Source organism: Pteropus medius, unplaced genomic scaffold (genome assembly GCF_902729225.1).
Source record: "Pteropus medius unplaced genomic scaffold, Ma_sr-lr_union100, whole genome shotgun sequence".
NCBI classification, from domain to species: Eukaryota; Metazoa; Chordata; class Mammalia; order Chiroptera; family Pteropodidae; genus Pteropus; species Pteropus medius.
The window spans coordinates 1,977,322-2,004,383 of NW_024354360.1; the positions used below are offsets into that span (position 1 = coordinate 1,977,322).

General features: G+C 36.7%; 1 pseudogene; it reads left to right on the plus strand.

The window, feature by feature from the left end:
* The first annotated feature begins 16,494 nt into the window (after positions 1-16,494).
* LOC120594162 (uncharacterized) lies at positions 16,495-16,612 on the plus strand (annotated as a pseudogene).
* Positions 16,613-27,062: the final 10,450 nt, after the last annotated feature.

Genomic DNA, 27,062 nt, shown 5'->3' on the forward strand with positions numbered 1-27,062 from the left:
TGATCTTTTACAGTATAGATTAGTTTTGTCTATTGATCAGTTCATTTTCTATCTTTCTTACAGAGCTGAATAAATAAATTTTAAAGACTTTACTTTTAAAACAGTGAAACATCAATATTTCATTGGATACTCATTTTGTTTTTAATATTTAGGGACAAAATCTAATGACAATAAGTTAAATGCCTCAGGAAAAATGTTAACAAAAATCTTCGATGTGTTTGAGGAAAGTGCAGGCTCTTAAAGGAGGCAGATCTTGGCAGAAGGGAGCAGGATTTATTGCTTCCCTGGAGGTAGCTTGACTTAAACACAAAAAAATAGGCATATTCATCTGTTGACTGTTCCCTGAGGGAAAATCAAACAATCCATCTTTTTATTTATCCACGACTTGATGGTGTTTTCTTTCCTTCATGTCACAGGACAGCAGAGCATTCCCTTTCCACAAGCCTGCTTGAGCTCTTCTTTCCTATTTTAGGTTCAGAAGGCACTTGCCAGAGACAACAGGGCTCTCTGCAGGCTGCACAATTTAATCAGCAAGAGTGAGATGTTCCAGAATCCAGTGACTTCCGAGGCATAGCCTCCTGGAGAACACAGAGCACTCACTATAGATCATTTCCAGAGGGCTGCCTTGGCAAGCCCAGAAATAGAAACACAGTGGGAAAATGGCAAAATATGCATGCTCGCCTCTCTTTTCTGTTTGTTTTGCTCAAGAAGTCGATTGAAACTGGAACATTGTGTCCGCCAAAACTCAGAACTATTGGTCTAGAGCAGAGCTCTCACACTTCAGTCAATCCTTATATTGCCATAGGTACAAATAGGTACGAATATTAATTCACTTATTCATTTATGTGTTCATTTATTCATTCATTTCTAATACTTATTGTCTTCTTCCTCCAAAGTAATCTTTACATTTCTTTTTTATTATGATGCAAAACAGAAGCCTAGAATTACTCCTGATATCTTCCTCCAACAATGCAGCCAATCCAGGACTGACACCTGCCTATTTTGCTTCTTGTGATTTTTATTTACTTATCTCTATGACATGTTTATTGTCTCTATTTATTCATGAAATAAATATCATTATCATCCACATGTCTCATGTGCTCCCTGTGTAGTGGGAATATAGTGATTCACGAAAAAGAACAGACTCCTGACTCCCTGAGATTACATCCTGAGAAGAAGAAAAAAATGAGCCACCATAAAAAATAAATACATTAGAATTTCAGATCATGGTAAGTCCTATGAGTAACAAATTTAAAATCAAGGGTCAAGTAACACCGTGTGAAGCAGAGCAATAACTTATTGACTGATCAAGGTAGACTTTTTGAGGTGAAGATATGGGAACTAAGACTTAAATCATGAGAAAGGATGGTAATTTGATGGTCTGGTTGGAAGTTTCAGGTAAAAGGAGCAGGAATAGACAAGGACACTTAAATTTACCTACCATGACTTCTTACATGGCCCTACTAACTGGTCTACTATGACGTATAATTGCTTACGTATATTGTGTCCTTCACACTGAGCATTCTGAAATGCAAACTGTATTCCATCAATTTCCCTGTCTTCCTGCCATTCCTGTCAAAATGTTCCATGGTTCTCTAATTGCTGTTGCTCCTAGAGAAAAAGTACTTAACATGGCAACAGGCAGCCAGATGGTGCAGAGCTAGTCCTTGCATTCCTCTCCAGCAAAATGTCACACTATACCCTCCTGATCTCACAGGTCTCCACTTTCCATCTTCCACTCCATTGTATTTGCATGTATGATGTTTCCCCAAGGGTCAGAGGGGCTCATTCTTTTTCTGTTTTTCTAGTTTATTCAGGCTCATTCTTTAGATTTCAAATTATTCATCAGTTATTCAAGAAAGCCTTCCCTGACCTATTTTTTAGAATTAAATGCCCAAGTTACATATTTTCAAAGAAAAATGTCCTTACTCCTTCTATAGTACTTCTCACTCTGGCAATTTTCCATGTAATTTAGGAGTTTTGGATTAATGTCTGTCTATAATATTCTAAGTTTATAAACGGAGCTCCACTGGAATAGCACTTAGAACATATTTTTTTTTAATTGTTAAATTGGTTAATATAATCATAAATACCTTCCTTTAATTTGAAAGTTGTCAATATAGAGAAGACAGTTCAAGCCATTATAATGAATGAGATCATTTTAGGAGATTACAGACAGAATCAAACCTGGGCATCTGAGCCAAGACTAAGTCTACATTTACAGAACCCAGAGAGGAAGGTGAGTCATCCAAGGAAACAGAAGTAGAGCAGTCAGAGATGCAGAAGAGAACCAGGAGAGAGTGGTGCCTCCCACTCCAGGAAAGGAACTCTCCTAGTCTATCCTGGCTGCTATAACAGAGTACCATAGATTGGGTGGCTTATAAACAATGGAAATTTATTTCTCACAGTTCTGGAGTCTGAAAGTTCGAGATCAAGGCACTGGCAGATTCAGTATCTGGAGACAGCTGTCTCCTTACTGTGTCCTCATATGGCAGAAAGGGTTCTCTGGGGTCTCTTTTATAAAGGCACTAATTCTATTCGTGAGCACTCCACCCACATGATCTAATCACCTCTTAAAGGTTCTATCTCTTATATCATCATATTGGGATTAGGTTTCAACATATTAATATGAGAGGACAGTCTATAACAGAGAGTCTGCTGAAGTAGAGAGAAGCCAACTGTATGGAATGCTATCATTATGACAATGAATAGGAAATATAGAATCAGAGGAAAATAACTTAAAATGACAATCTAACACATACTCCCGCCCCTACACACACATACACTGTTTGGGAAATGTTCTCAGAAGACTTTCTAAGTACCTAAACAAACTCTGTGTATGAAAAATGTAGATTACCCCCAGTTGTGTGTGTGTGTGTGCATGTGCGCACACACGTGTTTGGGAAAGGGAAGTGATGAGCGTTGTTAAATAATCCTCAAGTCTCTGAATTGTATGCTTTATCAGCTGCTAATAAAAAATGACTTTTGTTTTTATTTTATTTTTTTAAATTTTTTTTTAAAAATTGCTATTTCATTGTACTAACAATTTGTGCATTTTTTTACAAAAAGAATGTTATATTAAATAATCTCAAAATAAGTCTAAAATAAAACAATAAAAATCAAGTAGGTTATTATTTAATAAATAGGATGTTTTTTGAGGCCTCAACCAAATAGGATATATTATAAGAAGGTTCTTGATAAATATTTTGAAACAAGTTCCATTGATTGCAGAAATTTTTTCGTTATAAGGCAAAGTAGAAAATCTCAAAAATTTGTAAACAGTTTATATGACATGGCAGCAGGCTGGTGTGTAAGAACAATCATAGATGATGTGGAGATAGTATTTTTCTGTCTCTGCCCCCACCCTCTCTAAAGGAGTATTATCGCTCCTTAGATAGTTCTGGACATCCCAAGGATATATTCTTAGAGTCCTCACGGGTGCCGGCCAGTGAGCAATGAAGACCCACAGCCAGTACTGGCCCCCCGATGTTTGCAACAAAATTAGCATTCCCATCTTCCCTTTCCTCCCCACTCCTGCACTCTCTGCAGCCCTACCAAAGCTGCTGGCACCAGGTTTCTGCTAACAGTGTTCAGAAGGGTTTAGTAAAAAGAGATATTTTGTTTTCATCTAATTACTTTTTTATTGGATTGATCTTACTGGAAACAATCTAAATTCAGGTTGGAAAATAATCTAAGCAAAAGATACATTTTCTGGAATCCAAATCACAACTTCCAAATCACACTTGCCAAGTCAGATCACAATACAATCTTTTCTGAAATCAAATTCTCAAATAGTCAATAAAGACCTTTCAAAACAATTTTCCCTACACATCTGAGACAAACAACCTCCATCTTGATCCTCTACCAAAACATGAAATTGGGAAACTGGCTTCAGTTGGAGATAAGTCCCCCATACTAGCCCATGAATATACATTAATCGGAAGTCAGATTTTATGTAAATGTGTCCAATGTGAGTAGCTAGCTGGAGTGACAAGCATGCTGAAACCTACTATTTTCCCTCTTCCACCTTCAACAATATCCCCTGTTTCCCTCTTATTACTACATATTTAGCCATAAACATAAAACAGAGATAAACTAGAATTCTATCACAAACTTTTTCATCTCTTCACATTTAGGCTAGCTTAAGTTGCTATTAATTTATCTTCATATGTTGATTGGTTATTTTTGGTAAGCAGCTGTATGAACAGAATAGGCCTCTGTCTGTTGGGAGTGGATACATCTTTGAGAGGGAAGGAAACAGAGGCAGGAAAGTGTGCAGGTCATCGTTTCTACTGAAATTGCAGAGCTATAATTATCTATAAACTGAAAGGATTTGATGGAAGATTTTCAGGCAATTTCTACAGAACCTCCAGGGCTAGCAATACGTAAAGGTTTAGGTGAAAAAATTTAGAAAAAAATTTGATTTTCCTTTTGATGTAACTAAACCTAACACATTTGTAATTCTCATATATAAGTGGCTTAATTACTATTCAGGAGAAGGTGAGGCCAGAAGACTCGCTGCCATAGTTCAGCTTCCTGGGAAGAAGAAATGAAAGATAAAGAGGAAACCACTCAATTTGAAGATGTGGTTAACAGGAGAGTGGTGTTTCTGGTTTTGGATGCATTATATTACTCTACAGAAATTATATGCTGTGTCATTGCTGTTCATCATTAGAGAAACCTAACATTTCCCTAATGGGAAACAATTGCTGCAGAGTGGGCTCTGACGCCTTTATTTGTACTGAGGAGTAGAATAGTGTTCACCCTATAATCATAGTGACACAACAAACCTTGGCAAATGTTGGCACAGCAGAGCAGCCTTCATCGTCATGAAGTCCTGGGATGCAGGAGTGCTGAGAGGCACACAATCTCTCTCTTAGAGTCTCATACTAACCTTCCACAGTATCATTCCCAGTGCCTCAGAGGGCATTATGCTTCACAACAATGTCCCAAACTTTTCCTGACAATTAGATAGCCCAGAGTCAAATTTAAGATAGAGGGACCCAGGTTCTTTCCCAGACCCTTCATCAGAATCTTCAGGGAAGGGCCTAGGAATTTGACATTCTTACTTTTCACCAATTCTGGAAATGCCAAGGGATCCCTGAAGTCCTTTCCAGATCTGTGTAGATGATCTCAGCTGAGGATGATCTCAATGAAAGCAGAGGAGTAGAAGAATGAGAATCACCCAAGAAGCCTTCAAAACACAGATTCCACAGCTCTTCATTATACTGAAACGTCTAAAGGAGTTGGGTCTACATGTGTTTTAAAATGACCTCCAGATTAGATACAGCCTCTCTTGGCAGCCACTCATCTATGACTTTCACTGGAAAGAGATGATCCCAGGTGCTGCTCATTCAATCTATACGTATTTACAAAGCACCCACCATTTTTCATTCAGAAAAGTTTTCGTGTTTATGCCAGTCCCTATTTGACAGCTATTTCCTGTCAAATAAAGCTACCGAACACACAGCAGAGTTTTAAGCTCTATAGATATAATAATATAGATTTTCTGACCTCATGACAGTTACAGTCTAGTTAGATAAACTGGGAAAATGACACAAAGTCAAATAAAAGTGTAATAGACACCATGAAGATGGAGACTTCTCTCTGATCTCTAAAAATGGGTACAAGTGGGATACCCACAGAGGAGAAAGAAGAGGAGGTGCGATGTGATGGAGAACGTGCTCTCTTAAGTAAACAAGTACATTAACAAAGCCATGAATCATTTTCCTAGAAAATGTAATTTACTCTCAGTCTTTGTTAAATAGCATATATTTTTGTTTTGCTTTTGAAATAGAATTTGTATACCTTTCACACACACAAAATTTGAATATGTGACATTGCATTAATGTCAACAATTTTGAGTAACTAGTAAGGGTATAGAAATAATTATTTATCCTGAGAATTGGAAAACACAGGTCTATATGATGAAGATAATCATAACAAGTTTACTCTTGTTGGCGAAAAGGAGAAGAAGAGCAATGATGTTGATGATGATGGTAATGATGATGATGATGACGGAGGAGGATTTGAAAATCAATATATATTCAAAGTACCACCAAAACTGAAAACCGAAGTAGGGAAGAGAAGACACCTGCATGATGAACTGAATAATAAGAAAAGTAAGTGGATTTTTGATCATACTCAGTTGCTCTCTATCCATCAGAGCCATTGGCACAAATGGGTGCTTTTCTCAGCAGGAAAAAGTGACTGTATTAAAGAGGTGAGCACAAGAGGGGCTGGCAGGTAGTAGACCTGCAGGTGGGAAGAATGGAAAACCTATCAGAGCACATTGTGAGCAAGTTACCTCTAGGCTCTGGGGGCAGTAGAGACTGTGTAGATGTGCCTCTGCCAAGGGGCCAACATGACAGGGTTTTTACCCAGCAGGGCCTGCCCTGTGCTGTTTGAGGGCATTTCTGGCACACCTGGAGGGGTAAGGGTGATCAACGGCAGAACCAAGCACTCAAGTGGAGCTGCAAATGCTGGGCACAGGCAGGCCCAGGGGTTGACAAGTGACCACCAAGGGATGGGTGCCAGGTACCAGGAGCTGATTTCAGTCCCCATGGGGGAATGTGGCCAATGCGGATATGCTCCTTCCAGAGGATATGCATAATTCTGTTTCCCCTTAGCAGATCTTGGCTCTCAATAGCTGGCTTTGCTTCATAGCCCACATGCGATCTGTATAACAATTAAGTCTTCCATGGCGGCCCATTCCTCTGGTTCTCTCCCCACACACTGTCCATCTGATCACCCTTCCCAAGGAGCTCTGATTATCCTTTCAGGACCACATTTTACAGTTATTCTTTAAACTGACATTGCTTAAGTTTTGTGCATTTTTCATTTAAATGCAAATAACGTTTCAGTACTAACTCTGGCAGATTCAGCTATAATTTGAAAGAAATGTGTTCCATTAAAATGGAGAGCACACTGGGGTTCCTTTCAAGAATTTGCATTAAACAATGAAAAGTATTTTTTCCAGAACTCTTCTACCTGCTTAACTATTAGAAGTGAAGAACTATAAAGGTATGCAAAATGATAAAAACATTTGGTTTATATGAAATGGGACTTTTAAAAACAGTTATCATGGTATTTTTTGAAAGAAAGCCCATTTAAAAAAAAAGTTCCCTGGCATCTTCAATGGCCAAAACCCTCCCCTCCCATGGCCTCGGTTCTCTTTTGAAACAGAAACTGCACACTCAATTTTCTCCACCAGCATATCGTTCATTAACAAAAAAATGTTGATGAAACCTAGAGCATTATTTACATATAAGAGATAGACTTAAGACAGTCCTCCAGAATGCCATCCAAGGAAATGCAGGGCTACTGCTTAGCATTTGTGTAAAACTTTAAATCAAACACCAAGGGAAGAGAAATTATAGGAACTTCAGGACTGCAGTTTGACTCAGCCAAGACATGGAATTCAGAAGCTCCTTCATGCTTTGTTCTTTGACCCTTTCGTTATTTGAGTGTGCTGCTTAATTTCCACCTATGGATTTTCCAGTTTTCCTTCTGCTGTGGATTTTCTAGTTTCATTTCTATATGACTTTTTGTAAACAACTCATGATCTGCACAAAGTATTTTTCAAAAACAGAGACTCTAGTCCAGACAAGACAGTGTGGACCAATTTCTCCCTTCTCCTTCTTGCTATGCACAATTATAAACCCTAGAAATGACACAAGAGAACCAAAGTGATACAGGCCATCATTCATTTACAAAATGTATTTACAGAATTTTTAATTTTTTTAAAGTATATACAGTTAAGTTTTTTTTTTTCTTTCTTCTTTTCTTTAGGAAAAAAAAAAAAACCCTCTCCCTCAAATCCAGATAATTATCCTGAAACTGGTGACTTAGAACTGATAAGGATCATAGATCCGTTGTAAGCAGAAATGGCTTTAGGCCAGGCAAGACCCTTAGAGTCCGAGAGGGGAGTGTACCTTTAAACCAAAGGTTTTATTCTTTAAGAAATATATTAACCTCGCTTGTTTTCCTTTACTGGCTTAATAGACAAATCAATAATAGAAAATTAATAGATATATGATTTAAATAACAAGTTTGTATCCACTTTTTTTCTTGTCCAGGTATAGAGGCAGCATTTTGGCAGGATACCCAAGACCCCATTCTGACTGAGACAGAGAGGTAAAGAGCTCCATGAAACCCCTATAGGCAGGGACTATGACTCTCTTCAGCAGGAAGCAGATACAGAAGAGACCTCCTACCCCACAATATCCATACTAATAAGAAAGGGATCCATAGCTCTTAGAGAAAGGTTAGATAGGAAAGATAGGGGATGTCAGGTCCACCTGCAAAATGCTGAGATCATCCTATCCTAGAAAGGGTCCGCCCCAGTCTGCCCACAATTAAGCAAGCAAGAGGGCATTTTTAGGCTAAAAGTAACTCATACAAGGAAACAAGTAAGCAGAAAATTGGGTAATAGTTTCAGCCAGTCACTCGCACCTGTGCAATAAAGACCCCAATGATCTTCAACTCACCTCATTATACCATCATCATAATATGATGCATATACCTGGAAGGTCATTAATGTCATTATAACAGACTGAATTCTGGGAATGAACATGCACAGAAAGGAAATGATGAGTCATTGAATCCCATCAATCTTAGTTGTCCATGAAGAAAGCCCACTTTTCTAAGAAAAGTAACCACCCACAGCAAATAGGGATAAAACCTCCAAAGACTTTGTTACTGGGCTCTTGAACTCTTGAGCCTTTTGAGCCACCCTTCTCTTGCTCAGGCCAGCTTCCACATCTGGAATTGTACTGTTGCTTTACTTTCCCTTCCGATAAAGCTATTATTTTCTGCTGTACTTTGGTGTCTTGCACAATTCTTTGTTCAAGACATCAAGAGCCTGGACAACGTGTCTAGAGGGGAACTCCACTCTCCGGTAACAAAAGGAGAGCTCTGAAAAGTGGAAAGAGGAGGGGAAACTGGCTATGGTCCAGGCGTAGAGAACAGCATAAGCATTTTCTAAGAAAAGAAGGTCCCCGGACCTGGCATTTCTCAGCCCCAAAATAGCAGCAAAAAGCCATCTAGAAAGGGCAAGCTCATTCTTATCTCATCCAAGAATCCATCTGTCAACAAAGGCAGGACCCCACCGCCAGGGCATGAATTGAGATTCCTGACAAATATTTTCTTCCACTCTGGGCCTGAAACTTCCCTGTCTGCTGAAGGATACCTAGGAGGGCAGGTGGAGCCAAAAAAAGGAGTATGGCTGTAGTTAGTGGCCTGATTTGGAAAGCCGCTTTGTCCCTGTTGGCCTTGAGATGCTCATCTATTACCTCAAGACACTGGGACTGCTCAGGGGTTCACAGTAGAGGGAATGTCACCCCACTCATGTCAATGTCTTGGTGGAGATATGCTCAAATTTTGCAAAATGTCATCATTTGGGGAAGTCGAGTATATAAGCGATGTATCTGTATTATTTTTTACAGCTGTATATGAATCGACAGTTATCTTGAGAAAATTAATTAAAAAAATCAGAGCAACCAGGGGCCAATATCAAGGAAAGGATGGAGATAAGACATTGCATAATACATCCATTCTTTTCAAGTGATTATGAAAGAATTACCAAAATTGACCAAATGCCATGCCATAAAGCAAGTTTCAATGAATTTCAAAGGTTTAAAATTATATAATTTTGTGATCACAGTAAAGTTAGAAGTCAATAACAAAAGAAAAACTGGAAAATCTCTATATGTAGGAATACTAAACAATGACATTTTAAATAGGCAATGAATCAAAGAAATCACAGTAGATGTTAGAAAATGTTTATGAATAATGAAAATACAACAAATAAAATTTATTAGATGCTATTTATTTATTTATTTAAATTAGTTTCAAGTATTCAATACATTTGTTAGGCATTTATATAGTTTATAAAGCAATCCCCCTAATCGCTCCTTCTCTCCTCTGGTTTTCCACTTAGCTAATATATTAATGATAACTGCATTCCCTATGCCATGCTCCCCATCCCCATGACCATCTATCAATTACTAATTTGTACTTCTTTAAGCCTTCACCCCCTTCTTCCAGCCTCCCAACCCTCCCTTTCCTCTGTCTATCACAAAATTGTCCAAGATATCTGTGAGTCTGTTTTTGATTAGTTTGTTCTTTTTGTTCTTTAGATTCCGCATATAAGTGAAATCATATGGTATTTATCTTTCTCTTTCTGACTTATTTCACTCAGCATAATAACCTCTAGGTCCATCTATGTCGTTGCAAATGGTAGGATTTCATTTTTTTGTGGCTGAATAATATTCCATTGTGTATATGAACCATAACTTCTTTATCCAATTTTCTGTTGATGGGCATTTAGGTTGCTTCACTATCTTGGCTATTGTGAATTGTGCTCCATGAATATTGGGGTGCATAGATCTTTACCAATTACTGTTTTAGTTTTCTTTGGATAAATACACAGAAGTGCAATTGCTGGGTGAAAAGGTATATCCATTTTTAATTTTTTGAGAAACCTCCAGACTGTTTTCCACAGTACCTGTATCAATTCGCAATCCCATCAACAATGTATGAGGGTTCCCTTTCCTCTTCATCCTTGCCAACACTTGTTGTTCTTTGATTTATTGATGATAGCCATTCTGACAAGTGTGAGATGATATCTCATTGTAGTTTTAATTTGCATTTCGCTGATGATTAGTGACCTTGAGCATCTTTTCATATGTCTATTGGACATCTATATTTCCTCTTTGGAGAAGTATCAATTCAGGTTTCCTGCCCAGTTTTTAATTGCATTGTTCGTTTTTTGGCTGTTGAGTTGTATGAGTTCTTTATATATTTTGCATATTAACCTCTTATCAAATTATCATTAGCGAATATCTTCTCCTAATCAGTCATTTGCCTTTTTATTTTTGTTGATGATTTTCTTTGCTATACAAAACCTTTTAGTTTGATGCAGTCTCATTTGTTTATATAAAATGCTTTTAAAGCTCTGCCTAGAGAGAAATAGATAGTTATAAATACACATATTAGAAAAGAAGAAAGGCTGCACAATCAATGACTGCTAAAAAACTTAAAAATAATCTCAAATAAAGTGAAAAGAAAGAATTGTTTAAACAAGACAAGCTCACCCTAAAAGTATATATTGAATACAAGGGGCCAGGAATAACCTGAATAATGTTAACAAAATAAACAGTATTTGAGGACTCACACTATCCAATATGAGTATTTATTGTAAAGGCATATTACTTAAAACAAAGATATATGGTTTTGGCATAAGGACAGATAAATGGCTTTATACAAAGCAATCAAAAGTCCATAAACTGATCCAAGTGTAAATGAACACTTGATTTTTGACAGAGGTGACACTATGGAAAAGAGAAAATTATAGTTCTTTAAAGTAAATGGAACTGAAAAAACTGGATATACATACTGGAAAAATGAAAATTTTCACTCTACCCCACAAAATACAGAAAAAATTAATCTGCTGGATTATAGATCTAAATGTGAAAGCGAAATTTAAAAAGTCTCTAAAAAATAACACATGGCCTTATGTTATGAATATTATGTCTCAGACAGGATAAACTACATGAAGTATAATGGAAAAGATTGATCAATTAGACTCATAAAGCAAAGAACTTCTATTTATCAAAAAATATTAATAAATAAATGGCATGCTGCAGATTGGGAGAAAAAAACTGCAATACATGTAAATAGTAAAAGACTATAATTCAGTATGTATTTTTCAAATCATTAAGAAAAGAAAGATAATCCAATTTTTAAGTGAGTAAAAATAATAAACTAGAATTTCACAAAAGATAATATTTAATGGTCAATTAACATAAGAAAAGATACTCAAAAATTAAGCCTCACTGAAATACCATTGTACTCTCTCTCAAATGGTAAAATTAAACAGACAGAAAATTCCAGATATGGGTGAGTGTTGGAACACTTGTCACTCCTTCATGCTGGGTGTGTACATAGATAAACCATTTTGGAAAGCTGTTGTGGTATCTATTAAAGCTAAATGAAGCACACGTCCTGAGATTCAGCATATCCCCACTCAACAGAAATTTTACACATGTGCCCCAAAGACACAAAAGAATGGTTTTTCACTGTTATTTGGAACATTAAATAGTATTAATAGTACAACTGGGACTAACCCAGTCCTTCTCCCTAGTTGCAAGGAAGCACAAATTTCATGTGGTCATAAATGGACCTTGGTGCATGAATGGAGATGAAGTGCACTGCACTCCACACTACTGTGTGGGCAGACCTCACAATCAGAAAGCTGAGCAAAGCCAAAATAAACACAAAGCACACACTGTGTGATTGCCTTTATGTGAAGTTCAAAGCCAGGCAGGACAACACTGAGGTTGCAAAGGTGAAAAGGAGTGTTACCTTTGGCGAAGATAGAGTCCAGCGGCATAACTGAGGGCCACGAGGGACACATTAGGGCTTGAGGGGCCCGACTTCTGGGCTCTCACAGTGAGTACATGGCTTTGTTCAGTGTAGGATAAGTTAGAATGTTAAACTCTAATGAAGTATTTTTAAAATGCAAAGGGTTGGTTTATAAATAAGGAATTCCATTTGTTGATGTTTGACACTTGACAGCTTCTGAGGCTCACTCCTCCCTCTCCCCTTGCACCCTACAACTGGAAAAGCCAACAGGACAGCCAGGTACTCTTTTGTTTAGAGTGGGCAGGAGATTCAAACTCCACAAGCCTTTGTGTGGTGTGGGAACACTCAGTCCAGTCTTCCCCTCACCCACAATAGATTCAGGTCAGTCTCTTCTTCTGGCTGTCCCAGGCTGTTTGGGACCTGCTGGGGAGGCCTGCTCTGCTTTTCTGAGACCTCAATTATGTCAGTAATAAACTCTTTCACACCTTCTTGGTATGTGTGTGTGTGTGTGTGGGTGTGTTATGCACTAAATGTTTGTGTGTCCCCCAAATTCATAAGTTGAACCCTAACTCTCCATGGCATTGGAGGTGGGGTCTTTGGGAGGGGATTAGGTATAGATGAGGTCATGAGGGTGGGACTCTGAGATGGGATTAGCGCCCTTATTAGAGGAGGAAGACAGAGTTCTCAGTCTCTCCTCCCATTCGCATACCAAGGAAAGGCCATGTAAAGACACGACTAGAAGGCAGCCATTTACAGCCAGGAAGAGAGCCCTAAACAGGAGCTAAATCTACTGGTACCTTGTTCTTAGACTTCCAGCCTTCAGAACTATGAGAAATAAATGTCTGTTGTTTAAGCCACTCTGGCTGTAGTATTTTGTTATGGCAGGCCAAGCTAACTGAGATAGGTGGGGAATCCTGTTTTTACAGAATAACTACAAAAATTTATTGATTTCTAACAAATATTAGGATAAAAAACACAGTGGACAGAATTGTGTTTTTTCTACTATGCGGTTCTCATACTTATACAAAAGGAATTAAGGATATGTACAAACACACAACTCAACATGCACACACAACACATCTCATATGTACTTGTATAGGGTCTGAATACAAAACAGAAGCAGAGAGAACTCACAACGAATTGGCAACTATAATTGTCTCTGATGAGTGATAAAATTATTTTGTCACAGTAAAACTTTTTGTATGTAACATTGGCATTTTTTTTTACTATGTTTACTTGTTATTTCTCAAGTTAAAAAAAAAGCTAAAGAAAAATAAATAGATACAATTCAGTTCACCCTTAAACAACAAAAGAAAGAAAAAGAAAGGAAAGAGGAAAAGAGGAAGAAATAACCATTCACAATAACCAAATAAAAGAATCAACAAAATGTGTGCAGTGTTCTAGACTAGATGGACACACAAGATTTTTCTTTTTTTTAGGTGTGACAAAAAGAAATACTCTGCTGAGGTCTTAACCACACATGACTCAAAGTGAAAATGAAGATTCTCATATAGCAAATAGCTCATTTTTGTCACTTCTTGCCATCCTTTGGTAAACATATTTTCTAGAATATGTACTATTAAGGGGATTCTGTACAATTGAAAACTCAAATATGGAAGAATCAACTAAAATAAGTATAATCCAGAAAAGCTTTACCAGTTTATTGTTTCATGGAGCACATTCTGAGTGTGTTATCTCTTCGCGATGCATAAGTTTATGCATAAATAGTTGAGGTAACCAGATATTCCGGCCAACCCTTAAACAATGGCTGGAGTTAGTAGAATGAGGCTCACCTATTTCTGAAACTATGGAGTAGATGATCTCTAGGACCACTCCCAGCAAGAATAGTTCAACAACCAAGTAATCCACCTACACAACTGTCTGCTTGTGTATGCCTCCATACCTGCAGCATTAAAAAATGTGGAACGCAGAATCATTTTGATATGAAATAATAGAGAGGGAAACGCAGATGCCATCTTCATAGGGGAAAGATGTCAACTCCTGTGTGTTCTCTCTCCATTTCACTAAACATACCTTGATGAATTTTAAAGGACTTTGTCAATCTAAAACTTTGGAGGTCAACTGCTTTCAAAGCAGAAACTAGCTTTATTGTATTTCTAAAGACATTAGTCAAAGAAACATTTGGAATACTCACACTTAGAGATTAACTTTCTGCCAAATACAGAAGTTCCCAGTTTATTCCCTCAATGGAATTCATTCAATGAGTTAATCTTATTTATTCTGGGACAATGATAAATTTGTATACTATATCTTTAACTAAGAACTCAGCATTGAGTAAATAAATATATATATATATATTATATATATATATATAATATATATATATGTCAGTATATAATAAAAGTTGAAATACAGAACTAAGAAATCTTTATGGTAAAATTAGTACTATTTAATTCTCATTCCAAAATGTGGATATTTGTAGCTGAAAACAAAAAATATATATCATTAGTTTGACCTAAATCTTTCTTATAATTGTATCAGGTAGGCATTACATTTATAATACTTTTACTATTTTTTCTTAAATTTAGAAGGGATTTTCGAAGATGATTCAGAATGACCTATATACCTTTAAAGGGAAAAAAAGCAATGAAAATATTTTCTAAGACTTTTGAGGTGTTATTTTCTTTTTCCTCCCTATAATTTTTCCTGTAATGAGCAAAGGCACTTATTTATATTATTTCACTGACCAGGATAGAACACAAAGTAGAGTAGTGAGTACTCTATAATATTTTACACTGATGATTTAAAAATGTGTCTTCCCCTAAAAACAATATTTTGAAGTCAGAGTAGGCCAACATTTAAAAACAAAGCCAGCCGCAGTATGAGAAGTAGGAGCACATCAGGGTTGTCTTTCTTGCCCAAGCTAGCCATGTGGAGAGGCCAACATCTGCCAGACTTAGTGAAGAGGAGACTGCAGGCCATCTTCAACATTCCACCCCTGGCAGATGCTAGGTGGAGAGGAGTTAAAGACACCCAGTCAAACATCTCAGCCCTGTCCAGCCATTAGAACCATCCCATGTAAAGCCCCAAAAGACAAAGTATCCCTACAAGGACCAGCTTGAATTCTCCACCCACCAAACTGTGAGGGTAATAAAATAGTTAGTTTACACAATTGAGTTTTGGAGAGTTTGTCATGCAACAATAGGGAAGTGGAGCAAAGAGCAGAGTGGAGACGGGTATAGAGTAAGCTTAGCGGCACATGGGAAATCCAACAAAAGCATCCTTATTGTCCCAGCTAAAATGGAAGAAGAAGCTAAGTGCCAGAATTTCACATCAATTCCTAATAAAATGACCCAAATGAGGAAAGTCAGCAAGAATGAAGAAAACAAAGAAGGAACAAACAGCTGCCACAAATCAGCCTAGAGAGTGGAAAAACCTGTTGTCATTTAAGATGACAATGCAATGACCAAGAGAACAAACAAAAAATTCTGGCGTGCCCATTGTCTTAGTTTGCTCAGCTACCTACCATGTCTTAGTCTGCTTAGCTACCATCACAAAACACAACAGAGTGGATGGCTTAAACAACAGACACTGATTTCTCACAGTTCTGGAAGTGGAGTTCCAAGATAAAGGTGCCAACAAATTCATTTCCTGGTGAGGACTCTCTTTCTGGCTTACAGATAGCCACCTTCTTTCTTTGTTTTCCCATGAAGGGGGCGGGGAGAGAGAGAGAGAGAGAGAGAGAGAAGGAAGAAGAGGTGAAGAAGAAGAAAAGAAGAAGAAGAAAGAAAGAAGGAAGAAGAAGGAGGAGGATAGGAGGAGGAGGAGGAGGAGGGAGGAGGTGAGGAGAAGGAGGAGGAGGAGGAGGAGGGAGAAGTGAGGAGAGGAGGAGGAGGAGGAGGAGGAAGAGGAGGAAAGGGAAGGAGGAAGGGAAGGATTATATGATTGTTTTTAATTCTGCTAATGGTTATTTTCATAATTCTAAATACGTCTTTGCTCTATTAGAGTTCTTCATTTTGCTCCTTTGGACTTCATACACTGACTACATATTCTTAATGCTTCTATAGTAGTCACAGCCATTTTTATAAAAATTACCTTAAACCATTAAAACATGGTTAGTCTACAAAGTTCTATCCTGAAGTTTTGTATGATATAAATAGCTTTTTGGTCTACGCCATTCCATCCTGAACAAGCCTGATCCCGTCTGATCTCGGAAGCTAAGCAGGGTCAGGCCTGGTTAGTACTTGGATGGAAGACCACCTAGGAAGACTGGGTGCTATAAGCTTAAAAAATAAGGTATTGTAAACTGACAAGGTCCTTGTAATCTGTGAAGTCAACCAAGGATTGCTTTGCCTAAAAAATAAAAAATAAATAAAAATAAATAGCTTTTTGTCTGTCGCAAACACCTTGTTTTGATAAAATTTTAATAATCATTTTAATCTATAGCTTGAGCATTTAGAATGCTGAAGCAATACAAAATTTAAATGAGAAATTATAGCTCAAAGTATTATCTTGTAAATGCATTTTAGAGACTGCTTTTTTACACAACCAAAGTAAATTGTTACCTATGACTTTTTGTCATAGCAAAGATTCATGTAATTATTTCAAGAAACGTGTGAATTGGTAACTACATTTCACATTATGCATTGATATATCCTTAAATAGGTATAAATGGATCAAATTATATAAATTGGAATATTTTCCCCTTAACTTATTTTGATACTTTATTTTATTCTAAATTATATTTCAATGGGCAGTATCTCTTAATATTTTGATTTGCTTTTTCTCTCTTCCTCCTACTTCTAATTTCCCTAAAACACACACATGGACATCCATATGCACACAACTCACAATTCTGCCTTCTCTCAAATTCTCTAGAAGAGTATTTTTAAAAAAACATTTTGAAATGTAAGTAATGAGTTACACTTTACCTTTCTGAAATTGATTGGTTTTGTATTGATGTTGTCAAACTGTTATAAAATAGCGACATTTTCATAGAATTTTGAAGCTAAAAAGAACCTAAGCAATCAACATATCAAGCCTTCTCATTTTACAAATAGGAAAACTAAGTATCGAAAGCATAATATTGCCAAAATTAAAACTAGTCCGTTTCACAGGCTGGTCCAAAACTCAGGTGTCAAAAATTCAGAAACAGCAAAATTAAAACCACCAAATAAACAAATAATATTTAGTAAGAGTTTACTGTGCATGTAAGAACAGTTTACACATAATCAGGAGCTTTCAAACCCAAGACTTTCATGAAGCTCAAGGGCATGATGTTTCTGGATGGCTTATAAAGTAAAAATGTTGTTTAACCTTTACGATGATTGGTTGTTACAGTGGGTGTTTCCAGAGAGCAAGGGTTAGTTAAAAGTGATTATCTCATACCATTTTTTTCTCAAGGTCAACAAAGATCTCTTTTGGGTAAACGCCATGGATATTTCTCAGTCTGTTTCTTAACATCCAAGAAACATGAGACAATGCTAATAAATCCCTCTCTCTAGAAGTAGGCTCATAAGATCCTTCTGCCTGTTCTCTTCTTGCCTCTGTGGCCCTTTATGAGGCTCCTTTGCTGAGACCTCTTCCTCTCCGCAAAGGATGAGGACAAAGTCACTCAAGGCTGGTGGGTTCATCTTCTTCTCTCACATATCATGCTATCCCAGGGAAGTGTTTCATCTAACCCTGTGCCTTCATTGCCATCTCCCAAATACATGGCTTTGTATGAAGATGGGTAATACAAAACTTCTGTCATTCATTGAGGACAAAGTGGGGTACACACATGTTTTAAGGAGCAATTTCTTAAGTGGATGTGGTCAAAGTGTTATCATAATAACAAGGGCAGGGTAATTAATTGTTTGGTAGCATTGGGGAAGGCAAGTGAGTTACTGTTTCAGGTTTCTTTCCTATGCTTACCTCTTAGAGGCAATTGCATTTAGGACCAAACCAACTGGATGTCTCACCAAAAAATCAAACATAACAAGGCTCAACCTGGACGCTCAGTCTTTGCCCACAGTCTTCTTCCCACTTTGTTATGTCTTTTCATAATGCTAGTCCCTCTTCTAAATAAATTATATTAATCCTTCAGGTCTTCACTTAATATGGTTTTCAAGGTAGATTACTGAGATACTCAGGTGAATTTCTCTGTTTTGGTGTGCTCCCTTACCCTAACCACCTGCCCATCATGGTACTGGTTATAGGTTTTACAAATTTAATTTTATTTTTGAACAGACTCAGTGGGAAAATAACACTGATAATTTGCTATCCTGAGTTATGCAGGATAATTTTTACAGTTTTTTACAGTACTTACCACCCTAATATAGACAATATGATGTAGATAATATTGTCTTACCAAAGTGTAACAATAGAAGCAGAAACAGACGTGACCTGTTTTTGCTATATCTTCAGTGCCTGGTTTATAGCAGATATGTAATTTATATATGCTTAAATGAAAGAATTAACCAAAGAATTAATTAATAATATGTAAAAATTAAACTAAGCATATATTTGTTGAATATTTATGGTTTTTCCGAGTTTATTTTATGGGGTGGACTGAGATAGTTATTGCACTTCAGGACATGTTAGAGCATTATCTGAAACTCATGTTATATTTCTTTGGATTTGTTAAAATCTGTATGGTATAGAACCAGAGGAGAGAAAGCTATCAGGGGGATTGTTTTATAAACTATGTAAATATCTAACCAATGTACTGTATACTGGAAACTAATAATAAAATAATATTTAAAAAATTTTAATTTAAAAAAATCTGCATGGTGACTATGCATTTTTCTATACCTCTCCAAGTTTCATATAACCTCTATGTTCTAATGTGGAACTTCACAGGCTCTTCCAGGAATAATGTGTGTTATAGCTCAAACATGACTAATGTAAACACAACCAACGCCATCAACTTTAATGTGAATGCAGTTTTTCCTATTATTTTCCTATTTTCATTGCCGTTTATGCAGTATCAGTTCGTTAAGATAAAATATTGAGAATTTCATGTTGTCATGAAAAGACAGACCTTGCATTTCTATTTACTTGGATTCCACTATGATATTAAAAAACATATTTTGTGGTAAAAGTAGTGAATGAGAATCCATATGAAGCTCATGCTGACTTTCTCATGACCAGTTTCTATATAGAGTCAAAGTCCAACAATTGTCTGGATAACAGCTCTGCACAAATTTGTCATTGTCTTGAAAGATTTCTCAAAGGGATATGAAAGAGTTCAAAAGGAAAACGAGTATCCATAAATCCACCATTTCTTTCAGCAAAGTACTGAAGTGAAATACCCAGGCAGACCTGGAATTTGTTGAAAAGAAAGAATAGAGCTGTGAGGCAGCACAGAGGTTACTTCGTTGTCTCCATTTTTTGTGAGTAGTGGTTAGGCAGTGATAGATTGAATGCTTGTGTAAAGGCAGTGGCTGAACTTTGCTCCCAGAAATATTAATTACTGGTGTGTGCTGGATTGGGAATATAGCATTGGTAGATATTATTCCTTAGTTGATATGATAAATTACTCACTGACATCCCATTCATTGAAAAAATATATGTTGAGTATTTGTGGCCTTCACTGGGAAATGAAGATGGGTAATACAAAACTTCTGTCATTCATTGAGGACAAAGTGGGGTACACACATGTTTTAAGGAGCAATTTCTTAAGTGGATGTGGTCAAAGTGTTATCATAATAACAAGGCCAGGGTAATTAATTGTTTGGTAGCATTGGGGAAGGCAAGTGAGTTACTGTTTCAGTGGGGTCTATAAGGAAAAGGAGCAGTTTGCTAAGCAATTAAAGAGAGAGTGAATGATATTTGGACAAAAAAGAACAAGGAAAATCACCTCTTATTTTTCTATAATTGATTCAGAGTCAGGGACATTAGGGAAATTAGTAAAGCTGAACATAGTGTTAGAGATAAGATAAGCTGGATTGCGAAGCACCTTACATACCAAGCTAAAGATTTAAAATACTATCCTTTATAAAATGTTGCTTAGTTTTTTAGACATATCATTTTAAAAATTAAGATTTTTCCTAGAAATTTAAATTATAAATCCATCTGGTTTTAAGCTCTTTTAATTTAATTTGATCAATATAAAACTGATATCAATGTATTGGATAAAACAGAGTGGGAAAGAAATGATGACAGAGAAATTATTTAAAGGCCTATTGTAAGAATATAAACAAGAATAATAAATGTTGATTTTAGATCATTGCATTAGTGCTAAGTTTTATAAGACATAACAGAGAGGATCTGATAAATGATTGCTGGGTTTGGGAGGGAAGTCAAGAGAGACTGAGGGTGACACTTGAGGTTTCTGATATGGAACAGAAATGGTCATACTATGAAATGATGTCAAGAATTAGAGGACATAAAAGATGAGGAAGCAGAGAAGATTACATAGTTCTGGCAATATTAAAAAGACCCGACAGAACATCCAGGTGTGCTCAAGTCAAAGAGAGGCTGAACCTGAATATCAGTCAGTTTTGAAGTTCACTGGTCTGTAGGTAGTTTCAGGCTATGAAAATGGTTATATCCCCAAGACAGACTGTAGAGCAAGGGTAAGAGAGCACTGGCACTGAATTTTGAGAAAAGATTTTGTTTTAATAGATGGATCCAATGGCTACTACTCAGTTCTCATTTTAGCAAGCATCTCAAGCACATATAACATTGTCACTTTTTCTTTAGAGTTATTGCTTCTTGAGGGTAGTCCAAAAGTGATTGTTCCTCCTGGATTTCCTCCTGTCCCCAGTCTCTAATAGTTTGAATGCTTCAGGGATCTGTCCTTGACCTTATTCTGTTCCCTATTTATGTGTAATACCTAGGTAGTCTCATCTGGCCTTGTGGCTTTAAATAACACATATTCATTCATTCATTCATTCATTCATTCACTCGATAAGTATTTATTGAGTACCTATTCTGTACCCAGTGCATTTCTAAGCCTCATATGGCAGTGAATGCAACAGTTCTGATTCTCACAGAATTTACCCTCTCTTAAAGGAAAATAGGTAATAAAAGTATGTAATTTGTAGGTACCTGAAGGCAGTAAGGAGACAGAGACCAGGGAATGTGTCTCACAAAATGTTTCATGCGAGCAGAGATGTGATATGCAGAATCAGAGAACTGGTATTCTAGGGGGAAAAAACAATAAGTTCAAAGAACCTGAGGAGGGAGGATGCCTTGTGTTTCCTGTTCAAGGAGCAGCAAGGAGGTTAGTGTAACTAGATCCATCTGAGCAAGTGATGGGAAAGGAGAAGATGAGACAGGTTGGTATCCCATTCTCAAGTGAGGTAGGGCCTCACGGTTCATGGTGGAATTTAAAATGTTATTCTGAGAGAGAAGAGAAGACTTCATAAGGTTCTGAGCAGAAGAGCAGCAAAATTACATTTATATTTTTAAATGTCACTGTTTGGGTCCTAATATGTAACCTAAATCTGAATATATTTCGAGGGTAGTGACAAGAGCTTTCATGAAATGGACTAGACGTGAGGTAGAAGAGAGGAGTCCAGGGCACCTGAAAAGTTTAGGTGCCATGCAGTGAGCTGAAGAACAGCAGGCATAAAGCATTTTTTAAGGGATAGTGAGAGAGAGCAGAAAGCCAACTTGTAGATTTGTGTTTGAGTCAACCTTTGGATTTCTCTGTGGAAGTAGTGAATAACAAGTTAGAGTGTAAAGTTTATAGGAAAAATCAGAATGAGAGATAAAAATATGGGAATAATCATGGTCTACTATTACCAGCTACTTTCAGGATGTCCCATATCTAACCCCTTCTCACCATTTACACTGCAACCAGCCTAGACTGCCTTGCTGACTTGTTTTAGGTGGATTTATGTAATGGATTCCTAACCAGTTGCCTTTCTTCCAAATTTGCCTCTCTGCTTTCTGTTTCTTTCAAGGCAGCCATAATTTACATTCTAAACATGAATCATATATCGCTCTCTGATCCACAACCCTTAATTGGTTTCTGATATTCCTCCAGTTCATATGGAACCACAAAAGACCCCGAATAGCCAAAATAGTCGAGAAAGAAGAACAAAGCTAGAAACATCATATTTCCTGATTTCAAAACATATTACAAAATTACAGTAATTAAGAGTATGGTACTGGTATAAAAACAGACACAGAATAAAGAGCTCAGAAATAAACCCACATATATATAAGGTCAACTGATCTTCAACAACGGTTCAAAGAATACACAATGGAGAAAGTATAGTTTTTCAACAAATGACATTGGGAAAACAGGATATCCATCTACAAAATAATAAAATTGGACATTTATATTTCACCATACAAAAAATCAACTCTAAATGGATTAAAGACTTATTAAACAAAGACCCAAAACTATAAAACTTCTAGAAGAAAAGAGGGGAAAGCTCCTTGACATTGGTCTTTGGCAATGATTTTTTTTTTTTTTTGCATATTTTTTACTAGAGCCGACAGGTCTTTATGAAATCTGGCCCCTGGCTACTCTTTACATTCATTTTCAATTTCTTTGCTGCTCATTTTTTAAATTCCAATTTAGTGTCCTCTTTGCTTTTCCTTGAAAACAGCAATCAAAATCTTATCTCGGGGTGAGGATATGGAGAAATTAGAACCCTAATGCATTGCTGGTGGTAATGTAATATAATGTAGCTGGAGTGGAAAACAGTTTGGTGTTTTCTCAAAAAGTTAAACACAGAATTACTATATTACTCAGCAATTCTACTCCCAAAGTGAATATACCCAAAAGTATATACCCAAAAGAATTGAAAACAGAGACTCAAATGATGTGTACTCAAATGTTCATAGCAGCACTATTTACAAGACCCCAAAATGAAAACAACTCAAATGCCCATTAATGGATAAATAGATAAACAAATTGTGGTGTATACATAAGATGGACTATCACTCAGCCGTAAAAAAGGAACAAAGTACTGGTACATACCATGGTGTGGATGAACCTCCAAAACATTATGCTAAGGGAAAAGAGCCAGACATCAGAGGCCACATATTACATAATTCTTTTTATATGAAATATCCAGAATAGATAAACCCTTAGAGACAGAACACAGACTGATGGTTGCCGGGACTGGAGGGAATGGGGAGAAATGGCTTAATGGATAGGGGGTTTTATTTTGGAAATAGGAGTAGTTGTTGAGCAACAGAAATATATTTAAAGTAATCGAATTGCTCACTAGATTTTATGTTATGCAAATTTCATCCCAATAAATTATTTTAAAATCTCAGAACATTTACATGTGCTGTTTCTGCTGCCTGTGTCACTCTTGCCCTGCTAGCCAATGGCTGTGGCCTCACTATATTTAGGTCTAAGCCTAAATGTTATCTACGTAGAAGACTTCTCTGACTTCTAAAAATAGTATCCTTCTTTATACTCTTTCTCCCTATCATCATTTATTTTTCCTAATCACACTGAATATTATATTACATATGTATGCATATGCATGTGTGCATGTGTGTATGGTTTATCATGAGTTTATATCTTGATTCTGCTACTATTTACTACATACCTATGTGAACTCTGTTAAGTCACTTGAATTTCTTTCATCATCAGTCAATGAAAATAAAGAGATTGAAATTTTCCATGTAATTTTGCTATCAGAATTAAGTGAGATAATCCATAAAAAAATGATTGACACAGTGCCTGGGCTTATAGTAGGTGCTCAATAAATTATGATTATTAATATTAGCATTTACAAAGTATGCATATGATCAAGAGGCAGTGGAATGAAGAAAAAGGTGCCTTGAAGGGGAGGTAGTCATATCGGTTGTTGAACCTGAAAGTGATTCTATAGACTGCAATGGAGGAAAGTGTGTAGAGAATGGTGGCCTAAGTCTGTTTCTAGTGAATGTGAGTGCAAAACAAACATTAATAGCATCCGGCAAAGTAGAAAGGCTTTGAGCTTGATTAGCAGTCAAGGAAAGGGTGTTGGTTTCTCTGGTGCTGGTTTTGGAGGGAGACTTAGGAAGTAAAGAGAGGAACATTTAAAAAGTAAAAAAGAGACCAGAGTGCAAAGTTCTAGAGAAAGTAGAGGTGACAATCCCATAAACAAGGGACAAGGCAGCCTCAGGTACCAGCATTGGCCATAACCTCAGGCATATTTGTATGTGCTATCTTACTGCGATTATAATGCTGCAAGAACAATACTCAGCACATCATTTCCAAATTAAAATCATACATTCCCACATGTTCCCTATGTAAACTATGGACTCTTGAGTGATAATGAAGTGTCAATGTAGTTTCAACAGTTGTAACATATGTACCCTCTGGTAGGGTTGTCAAAAATGAGGGAGGCTGTGACTGTGTGGGGGTACAGGCAGATGGGAAACCCCTAAACTTTATGTTAAAGTTCTCTGTAAACCCGAAAATGCTCTTTAAAAAAACTTTATTAAAACAACAACAAGAAGTTCTAACATATGAAATATCTCATCTCACTTTATTTTTAACCATATTTGGTGTCAAAAGTTTATTTTGTATGTAAACTGCTAGATACCAAAGTCATCACTTTTTTCTCTAAGTAAGAATTGTGTTTCGCCTTATAATGTTCTGGCTATAAATGAGCCCAGTGTTCAGGTTAAAAAAAGTCTGTCATAAACAGAGTGTTCTATTATATTGAAAATATATGAAAGAAATAATACTGACACAGCTTTTCTGAGCCTAACAGTGACAATTAAGAAATAAAGACTTTAATCCTAAAGCCAAATCAGACTTCTCTTAGATGACTAAGTAGACTTAGTCAGACCCAGTGGCTAGTTAAATGACACATATTCAGTAGCAGCAGTGAAATAAATAGTTTAATATATCATTATCAATGATTTGATGTTATCAAATATCTGGGAATCATAAGTCTATTTTCGAAGTTATCTCAAAAGGGGAATATAGCTGAAGAGAATTAGAATCACATCATATTAAAAGCTTCTCTTTTCTTCGATCTCTATATTTTATGTATCCCTTCTTCCCTCCCTCTATTTTTCCCTTCCTTCTTCCCTCCCTCCCTTCTTTCTCCTTCTCTCCTTCTTCTTCTTTCCTTTCTTTTTCAGCATTTTTTCCCTCTCCTACAGAGTGGGGAAATAAAAATGTTTGGGACATTTGCCATAAAGCCTGACCTTTTTTTCTCTCATAGTCATATTGATAATTTAACTGCTCTATGAAATGCAAACAGATTTGTGGATATATTTATTTTCCAGCTGTCTGTATCTTTAAAGTGATGATTCTCAAAGTCTGGGCTAAGGCCTGGGACTCATTTATGGTGGAGTTAAAAAGGTTTTATGAGAATTCCTCAGAACTAAAAGTACACCAGGAATTGTTGGTACATGAAATGATGATATTTGCCAGTTATATATCATTATATATATATATGATTAAACTATGTGAAGTTGCTAATATTTATTTTTGACCTACACAAACAGCAGTTTCATATGGTTAATTCCAACCATAATTAAAAACACACACATTCATGTAAATGTATTATTATTCAAATATACGAAAAAGCTATTGTAAATATTAAAATACATGTTATACCTCACTGAATTCATTGCATTTTTATTTGAACAATTGAATCAAAAGGAGACTGGTCAAAGAGAGAGAGATGACGTGACAAGAGTGTGTATTCATTTCCTATTTATACTTAACAAATTATCACAAACTGAGTGGCTTAAAACCAAATAAATTGACTGTGTTCGTTATCAATCAAGGTGTCAGCAAAACTGTATTCCTTTTGGAGATTTAAGGGAGAAATAATTTTCTTGCCTTATCCAGCCTCTAGAGGCATTCTACATGTTTCTTGGCTCATAGACTCTTCTGTATCCAAAGTCGGCAATGGCTGGTTGAGTCCTTCTCACATGGACTTACTCTGACATATCCCCTGCTTCTCTCTTTCTCATTAAAAGACCTTGAACTCTACCTGGATAATCCAAGATAATCTCCTTATCTGTAAATTAGTGGATTAGTAACATTAATTTCTCCTCTGTATAACATAATGTATTCACAGATTCCGGTAATTAGGACATGAACAATTTTGAGGAAACGTTATTCTACTTTTCTTTTTGTCAGCATCTGAAAAAGAAAGATAGATGGGACAAAAGGTAGAAACCATAGAATGAGAAAGGACTTGTGTTGTTTGAACCAAAGAAACAGGAGTCAAACTTGTGAGGAAAGAGTAGAATTGAAGGAAAGACTGAAGATCAGGTATTAGGGACTTCTTAGTAGAAGGCAAGGACAGGTAGACCTGGAATGCAAGCAGAGAGAGAGGCTGAGAATACTCCTGAACTGGAGGAAAGGAAGGGCAGGAGTATTACATTGTATCATATCGTATTTTGTCAGGGACAGAAAGATGAAGAGCTTTATCATTTCATCTATTAAATAGGATATAAAGTCATGGACTGGGAATAGGGAGAGGGAGATTTACACAGTCTTAAAATACAAACATAGGTGGCCAGGGACAATGACCCAGCAAGGCTATCCTCCTATCTGGAATTGGTGACCATGGATGGCTTTACTCCTGTCACCAAATCACCGTGCCACTTCATGTTTACTTCGGGTGCACAGCAGATGATCAGGGTAGTATGGAGTTGACAAGCTGTAAATCAGGCCCTGAGGAAAGATAGGTGAGTACTCTTGTATCTGTGCCTTGGAGTTTAATAAAGTCATGAATAAATAATGACAGAGTGGAAAGACTAAAATCTTACTGAAGTTGGGAACATGTGTCCACAAGAGGCAGGGGCCTTGAAAGCTGTAATGC